This window comes from Artemia franciscana, chromosome 7 (assembly GCF_032884065.1).
Source record: "Artemia franciscana chromosome 7, ASM3288406v1, whole genome shotgun sequence".
NCBI classification, from domain to species: domain Eukaryota; kingdom Metazoa; phylum Arthropoda; class Branchiopoda; order Anostraca; family Artemiidae; genus Artemia; species Artemia franciscana.
In genome coordinates, this window is record NC_088869.1 from 40,418,551 (window position 1) to 40,428,193 (window position 9,643).

A 9,643-nucleotide genomic window follows, 5' to 3' on the forward strand; every position below is an offset into this window, starting at 1 on the left:
CATCTTCTATATAGGAATTACAGTCTTTAATTTGCACTATATATCCTCTATGCAATTGCCATGGATTGCATAATATACAATTTTCATTAATCGGTGACGTCACACATCAAATTAATTAGACCTGTTTAGACATGATTTTTTTAATGACGACTTAATTCTTATTGCCATGCAAAATGGCCGCATTAAAACGAATTTCTAGGTAGCGCTCAAAAGTAAATCCACAATATCATTTTGTTTTGTTTTAATTAATATGTCAATAAATTGAGTGAATGCATCTGGGCAATGACGTAAAAGTTTCATACAATAGTCCAATGGCGGAGAGACATTTTCCCTTATATCGTTAAGCATTCGTTGCGAAAATATTTCTCTTTGAAGAAATAACTCTTTAAAATCATCATCTACAATCAAACATTTTTACAAAGGCACTAGATTCTCTATGATATTTGGTTTCTCGAATCCAGCCATTTTTAATCCTGACAATCTCACTCTCCATCATAGACTAACAAAGAATGAAGATTATTTCTCGCTAGTAAAATATACAACAACAAATATAAAAAACTCACTCATATTTCAATACTGCAATTAATCCGTCTTGTAATCTTTGTATATGCATTATATTCACTTTTTCTGCAAAGCATAACTGTTCTTCCGACTTTAATTTGCTCAATAATATTACATATCGTGCAAACATCTCGTCCCATTCTAGGGTTAGCCGACAATCCCTTGTAATTTCTTCTGCTGCATTAGACCCTCTAGGTTTCATTTCATCTTTGCTAGTGGCTTCGATATCCAATAGAGAAAAGCATCCGTTACTAAAGAATAGACCATGAATGATATCCTCGATGTTGACAAATTGAACTCTTTCAATACTGAGGCGAATTAACCGTTAGATCTAATATGTTACATGTCACTGACCTTCAAAACCAGTGATTGCTGGATTTTAAAGGGGCACCGAAACCAAAACAAGTCAAGTGATATTACGGCATCTTCACATGTGAAAATTGAACCATAATCATTTTCTTACAACTGGGGCTTCCCCGTTTAAGTAATGGATCTTGGACCCTAACAAAACCTATTACGTAACTACAAAAAATGCATTAGTAAACAACCCTATTACGTAAAAACTTTTAGTTGCTAGGGCCCACTTGAACTCGTTGTTAGGGAGGAGCGGCCGGTTTTAAAAAAGACATATAGGGGGAGCGTTCAAAACTGGAACCCCCTTACTAATGCTATCGACGATCCGCAAGCATCGGAAGCAGCAGAGCTTATCCAATTGGCTCTTCTGCCGTCTTTGGTTTTGGTATCTGGACCTACTTGGAATCTTGATAAAAACTTGAGAGCTGAACGAAGCAGCAATGTTGACTTTTATCTACAATATATGTTAGGAACACTTCCTTAGTTTGCTGCTTCTGTCCAAAATCTTTACACGAAGTCTACTTTGCTGTTCGTGCAGTCGACTTTTCAGATGAATAAAGACAAGCCAGAGCAGTACAACCCAGATTGGAATGTTACAGGAATATTGTTCATCCGGAGAACTGACAGCTACTGGGCAGCACTTTCTCCTCATTTGGTGATCAAACAAACATTAACGAGAAGCATGAAAACGAGTGGTGGTCTGATGGGAGTTAGAGGCATGACTGAATTGTAGCAGAAAATTCGGACATCTGCTATGCCTACTTTGGCTCTCCTTAACGGATGCATGCAGAACCCGACTGTCTTTGCAGAGTTGACTATTGAAAATCATGTAGAAGTGATATCTTCGAGGAGAGCTAGAGATCTGGTGGAGAAGAAAAGATAGTTCCTTTCATTGAGTCTTTAGAACCCATTGGGCAGGATTTACAGCTGTTGAACGTGATTATGTGTGGTTACTGCACTTCATAATCTTTAAAGGTAGGCGACACCAAATTTGTTTGAGAAAAGATTCTGAAGGACATGAAAGCGAAAGAAATTGACCTGTATGTTTTCAGAAGAAAGAGTAAAGCTAAAACTATGGCTGAGAAGTCATCTGTGGTGACAGATAGCGAGAGAAAAATGGTCGAACCAGCTCTAACCTTCCAACGTCTAGCCGCAGATGGTTCACACCAGTGGTTCTGACTTGAACGAGGTTTTGTCGTCTGAGCTCTGTTATTTTCCACTATTGCTGTTTAGTTTGTTCGAGGTGATCTGGACAGCCGGCAAAGCCTCTCTAACAAATACGGTGATGAAAATTTAGGTACTCGATCGTTCAGTGACATTGAAAACTCTCCAGAGAGTTTTGGACAATGACTGGCTAGTGCACGAAATGCCATGGACTACCGAGTTCACATACTCTAAGGTACCAGAATCTTCCGTTGATTATGTCAAAACACATTTCACCAGGCAGTGCTTGTTTCTTACTCTTACACTGATGCACCAACGACAAAAAATTGCACACAGCTGAAGAGAACCAAAAGTTTGTTGGGTCCAACGTTTGAATTCTGTCCAGTTATGAAGATTGTCAAAAGTGAGAGGAATTTTTGAAATGTTCCAAAAATAAACAACGTTTCATTGACCTACTTACTGAGAAGCTGGTGAGCTCAGGATGCAAAGTTCTACATGCTCAGAATGTTGCCAATGTCTTAGTTGTGCAAACTGCAGCCAGTTACGCTGAAACTTTGTCGACCACTTTGATTTGGTATTATACCATCCTATTAATCTTTCTGCAGTACGATGCCAAGCTTGATGCATGTATTGTCTTTATGCAGACAGACACGCATGAAAATAACCGACAAGTGCATGACATAAACAGGATCAAGGACAAACTAGGAACCGAAGAAGCAGAAAATCTACTCGTTTGCCACGCAATGTCTGGCTGTGATGCAACAACTAGACTTCACGGCGTAGGGAAACAAGCAGTGGTTTCCTTGTCACTTAAAGATGGCATTTTTAAGGATGCTTGCAAGATCTTCATAACACAAAGATTCAACAATCAGGAGATCACCGAAGCTGGAGAGAAAATTTTGCTCTGGCTATACAAAGGGAAAGTAATGAGAATGTCCTGAAGGATATCTGGGTGCGGGCATTTACTATGCGGGTTGCAAGTTCAAATACTTCCGTTCAGGCAGAGCGGCTTCCACCAACTTTGGCTGCCGCTAAGTACCACTTTTACAGGTGCTATTTGCAAACAATGAAGTGGCAAGGCATGTCCAATTCACCAAAGTCCGAAGAGTGGGATTGACGTCTTTCGTCGTCATGGAACATGTGTCTATTCTTAATGACAGATACTTCACCAGCACCAGAAAATCTGCCGATGATGGTAAGGCACCATTGCACCAGCGGATGCGAGTCTCTCAGATGGAACTGCCGTTGGAACAGTTTACTTTGCCGCTTTGCCTGCGGGGAGTGTAAAAGAGCATTAGTGTGCTAACACTGAAGCATGACAGGATGGGGACGATGATGAAGACTAGTAAGAAGAAGAATTAGCTTTAGGTAGTGCTTTAAAACAAAATGTTTTTGCGATTAATTTATATGAGTTCTAAACGTTGCTTTTTATAATTGATTGATCTGAAGTTATGATCTTGATAAAAGAAGTGGTTTTAAAGAAGTTAAATTTAGCAACCCCTAATATTACAGGCCCCTCAGAGTTGGAAATGAGGTAAACAGTAATAAATGCTTTTTGACCTCGTATTTCGCAATGCACCACTCTATTTGATATAAGATGATCCTTTAGCCGCAGGATTCCTGTCTGTGTACTTTACCTACCCCTCCCCCCATTCCATGAAGAAGAAAATTGATACTGGAGTATGGAAACTTTGATTTTTGATGTCGTATTCGGATTTGTCATGCTTGATTTGAAAGGAAATGACTACTTAAACTCCAAAACTTTTACAAACACAAAAATCAATTTTCCCCCTTCAAGGGCAAATTTAGGGCACTTTTGCAAGGAGGATTCAGGTGGATTTTTTCGTTGTAATTAAGCTGATTTTTCCGAACATTTTATTTTAGAAAAAGATTCTGTTGCAATTTCTACGATGTAAAACTGTATTTTTACTCCACTACTATGCGAGACTGACTCCTAAATTTCAAAAGCAAAAGAAGAATCGATTTAATCTCTTTTTAGCATATTCAGCGTATCGCTTCAATCAGTTTCCTGTAAACACCAAATTACCAATCCGTAATTAATAAACAAAAGCATGCTTCTGCTGCCCACAACAAAGTTGTCATGTTTTAAATTGAGAAGCCCGAATAGCGGATAACCTTGGCCCGATTACAATACATGCCAAACTAGAATATATATTTTTGGCTTGATCAGCCCAAAATGTTCATAAATAATCCTTTTTATGTTGCGTAAACCATGTCTTCCGCGAGATGCTACGGCAGGAAAAAAGATTCAAAATGTATGTCGTTCCCATTCATAGAAGTCCTCTTGCTCTATTCCTATTCCATTTAATCCATTAAGGCACACACGAAGGAGCTTCTTGTGGTAGAGGAGTCAATATTTTTCAAAACAGCAAACTAAAGGCCCATATTCTGGAAGAGGCCTCCAAGCTTCTCCCGATTTCTTGACTCATTCAACCATAACCTCAAGCTTGCAACATTTGACTAAAGATGTGGAATGGGATTGAAAAGAGTGTAGAAATAGGTCATGAAACAAGCATAAATGGCATTTAAAAAAAATCCAAATTTGGCATTTTAGGAAGGAAATGGGTCGCATGCCGCTTTCCCCTGTGTATATGTTCGCCTGAAACCCTGCCATGTCTTTGACATTATTTATCCTAGTCTTAAATTTCTTTCCAAAAATAGGGGGATCCACAGCCCTTTTTGAAATGGTGTCCCAGCAATCGATTTAGCATTTATTTACTATAGACACTATTATTAGAAGTGTCAGTATATCTTTTTGTCGTATTGTTTAGCTTGCGACCTTCGAAAAACTAGAGCTTCCGATATTCAGGAAGTGACGGTTCGGTCATTGACACTGAGTAAGCGGTTTGACTGCAAATCTGTAAAAGAAGCTCAATCCATATCTACCAGAGACATATTCCAAGATTTTAAACGTGTAGAACTACTCCATTCTATGTTTTTCAGAAACAGAGTTCTGCTTGGGAATTAATTTTGTGTCTAAAAGAAAAAAAACATGGAAACATTAGGTTTCGTAATTTTCTTTAATAGTCAAAGCTAATTTCTAAGATGCGAAAACTAAGATGATGGGCGAAATATCAACTTACTTGACTTATTTTCTCCTGCTGACTTGGCGCTAGCGTCAAGAGATCAGACACTATCCTTCTCCAGTAAACCCGGTCTTGAGCTGCCGCTGGTGCATCTTCAGGTTTTATGCTTGCCTTGCTTAGAAAATTAAGTAGACTGTCGGACCATCATGTTCTTGGGGGACCGCTTGGTCGTTTCCATTCAGTGAACACAGTTAAAATCATATACAATGCGACAGGGCGTTTCTTATGACATTCGGAGGAGGTGGCCGTGCCATCTCAGTGTACGTTGCGCAACTTGCAGTGAGAATGGATACAAAACATTCATACAAAAGGACTTAGTGAGAAAGCAAGAAAATCAAATAAACATGTAAATCCCTTACTTTGTAGAAAACCCTTTACTTACGATATCTTTGGCAAAACCTGGATGCTAAAAAAAAAAACAAAAAAAAAAAAAAAAAAAAAAAAAAAAAAAAAAAAAAAAAATGGGAAAAATCAGTACTTTCATCTTGGGAAATGTTTCTATCCTGTATTTCGTCATAAATATTTCTATTAAATATTTCATAAAAAATTTACAAAATGTGTCAGTTTTTGCCCTTTAATGTCATTTCGTTCCGTCATATGAGAATGTGTCCTTTGGAAATAAAATGTGTCCAATTGGCAACCCTGTCTATTATAGGAAGTTGGATATGGATTCCTCAAAATTTGATGTTGAGTAGTTACATAGATTCATAGAATGGAAACACGTTGTTTTGAATCAGATCAGTTTATGAATAGAATTTCATATTATTGCAGTTGTATTATTGACCAAAAGATGCTTTGTAAACCTCTTTCAAAGTGGCCAATTAACATAAAAAATAGTGATAAAGAAAATCCATATAAAACATTCATACAAAATGACAGTGTGAAAGCACGAAACTCATATAAACATGTATATCCATTACTTTGGAGAAAACCCATTACCTGCGACATCTCTGGCATAACCTGGATGCTCAAAAATAAAAGAGATGAAGCACCACTTTGGTGTTAGGGAATGTTTCTTTTCTATCTCTCGCCATAAATTTACAAAATGTGTTTGCCCTTTTCTGTCCCAAATTTCTAAAACGTGTCACTTTTTTTGCCCTTTTATGTCGTTGTGTTCCGGCACATGGGAATGTGTTCTTTTGACATTAAATATGTCCATAAATTTACAAAATGTGTCTCTTTTTGCCCTTTTCTGTCCCAAATTTCTAAAACATGTCCCTTTTTTTGCCCTTTTATGTCGCTGTGTTCCAACATATGGGAATTTGTCCTTTTGACATTAAATGTGTCCAATTGGCAATCCTGTCTGTCATAGGAAGTTGGATACGGAGTACTCAAAATTTGATGTTAAATAGTTATATAAAAAAATGGAATGAAAATAGATTGTTTTGAATCAGATCCATTTATGCATCGAATGTTAATTTTTATCATTGAAAATGCCAAGCGAATGTGCATAAATAGGTAACAAAAACAGTGGATTTAGCAACAAAATGAAATTGTTACTAACATTTGTCTGGATTCCGGCGATAGTTTTTGCAGCTCCGGATTACTTCTGACACATCCTTCTAGTTTTCATGATTAAATGGTAAACATTCTCCAAAATTAGTCATAAAAAGAAGAACAAAGATATCATTCAATTGCTGTTAAAAAAGCAATTGGAATTTCAAGTACACAAAAATAAAATATCAAGAAACTCAATTAGCTTTATAATTCATTAGAAACCAGATTCTTTATAGATCAAGCCCTCCATAGTAATAAACAGCAGTGGTGTAATTTAATCAAAATTCTAGTGGGGAGGGGACAAAGTTGGAGCCGATCTTTACAAGTCAGTGAAGATGACAGTGACAAATTAACCATATAGTGCCATAAAGGGAAAGGTGGGCTAAAAAAAACTGATGTGTTTCTATGAATACTTGAATTAAGCATGTCTATCATAGTTTTGACAAAATTTTTAAGACGCTAAATTTAAGCTGGGAAGGTGGAAGGGGGGAAACTGGGGTCTGGGGCAGTTCCCCCTGCTCCATTGCAAATTACGGCCCTGATATATGGTAACCGAAGAACAACCCTTGTCAATAATAAAATCTAAAGATGAATTTCATTACAGTATATATCTGAAAAATCTAGTTCTTGTGATGGTTCTATTTACACAATGTTCGTTAAGTTGAAATTTAACCATCAAAAGTTGAAAGCCATAAGAAAACTTTCATATTCTTAGACGAAGAGAGAAAATACACCAAAAAATGTATGCAATATCAATAGAAATTCCATCGCGACTTTCAACATGTTCAGAAACACTTAATCGAAAACTTAAATATATATCTAGGTAAATATGTACATAATCTACGTAAATATACATGAATATGGAATTTTGTATTTTCCCCAAGAGGGATGATAATGCATACGTATTTATTTGTTATTTCCTTTTTCGTGGAGTCATCAAGGGTCACTGAACCAGTGTTTGCAAAATGTCGAAAAATAGCTCACTTGAACGAAAATTCAAAGCAGTAAAGCGTTTTTTAAGCAAGAGATCAACCAAATCGACCTATTGATTCTGCCACTTTGCATTCAGAGTTACATATTTGTTTATTTCCTGCATGAGTTGAAAAAACATTAAAAAGGCTTCCATACTAAGGAGTACCTTATTTCGTCGACGTTTTTCTTTCTAGCCCCAAGTGATGAGGTTCACAACATTTAATGTGAAATTCATTCAATCATTTGGACTGAAGTTTAAGCCTTGTTTTGGAACAAAGACTAAGTTCGACAAAAATCTAGAGTTCAACAGACAATTTGAACATATATTGAAACTCTTAATTTCAACACACATGTGACACTGAAATGTTGATTGTGATAAACTCTGGTGGCCCTAAAATAAAGACAAATTGTTTCGGAAAATGCAGAGTTAAAGAACCAAATTTTGTATTTTTAGATTTGATTTGCACAAAAACTTATGATATGGTGTTTTATTGAAAAATAAAACTCACAATGGTAGGGCACGTCCCGTAATCTTATCATTATTCTGTTGAACAGCCAGATTAATTTTATTGTTGGTGCTTCAAATAGAAGCTCAAATTCTAGGTTCAAGGGCCTTATCTTAATATTGTTCGTGTTTTTTCTCGGGTACTGGCCCAAAACCCCGAGAAGTTGACTCATCACGATGAATGTTCGGACTAATTAAGTGACAAAAAATATTAAGGGATCTTGTTATAAATACAAATAGTTATTGAAGTTCATTGTGGCACTAAGCACATTAAGGGAATATAATTGGGGGTAATCCTGTATTATTCAGAACACACTCGAGAAGTTTGCTGAAAGTACGATCTAGGAAAACCGGTTTCATAGGCACAAAGACAAATAACGGGTGATAGAATGCATTGGATTTGTATAATTTGGGCTATATATTTGCACATTATGGGGGTGGGGGTAAGGCTAGCTCAGGTTAAGTTAGATTAGGTTACTTTACCCCCACCTCCGACCCTAATGTGTAAGTATATAGCCCAAATTAGATTATTATATACACTAAAGTATTATATTTTTATCATATTTTTGTATATATTTCATTAGGGTTAACCTAACTTGACTTCTCCAGTGTGTCCTGAATAATACAGGAGAACCTAATTGTGGTATATATTTGAATCAGGGTAGTGACAATTGAAGGCAATTGGCGTTATTGAACGCTAGCAGTAATCTTTACTTATCATGGAAGGTAATTAATATATCTTCTATATATATAAAAATAAGTTGTCTGTGTGTGGATCAGGTGACGTCATGTTTGTCCGCATATGACGTCTGAATTATTTCACACTAATACAAAAGAAGAAAAAAACTAAAAAAGGTAAAAAGCTAAAAAACTAAAAAAAACTAAAAAGGAAAAAAAAACTGAAAAAAATAAAAAAAGGCTATAAAAACTAAAAAAACTAAAAAAGCTAAAAAACTAAAAAAACTAAAAAAAACTAAAAAAAGGTAAAAAACTAAAAAAAACTAAAAACTAAAAAAGAAAAAAACTAAAAAAAAGGAAAAACTGAAAAATAAAAGAGAAAAAGAAAACTAAAAAAATATGAATAAATGTATATAAAAATAAGTTGTTTGTGGGTTATGTCTGTCTGTCTGTCTGTCGAGTGACGTCGTGTTTGTCCGCATATGACGTCTGAATTATTTCACACTAATACAAAAGAAGAAAAAAAACTAAAAAAGGTAAAAAACAAAAAAAAACTAAAAACTAAAAAAGAAAAAACTAAAAAAAAGGAAAAAACTGAAAAATAAGAGAAAAAGAAAACTAAAAAAATATTAATATATAAAAAATATAAAAAAATATAATATAAATTAGTAATCAACAAAGCACCGAGACACAAATGACGACCGGGACACAGGGAGTATAAATGACGACCAGGACATAAGTAAAAAAAAAAAAACTAAAAAAACTAAAAAAAACTGTCTGTCTGTCGAGTGACGTCGTGTTTGTC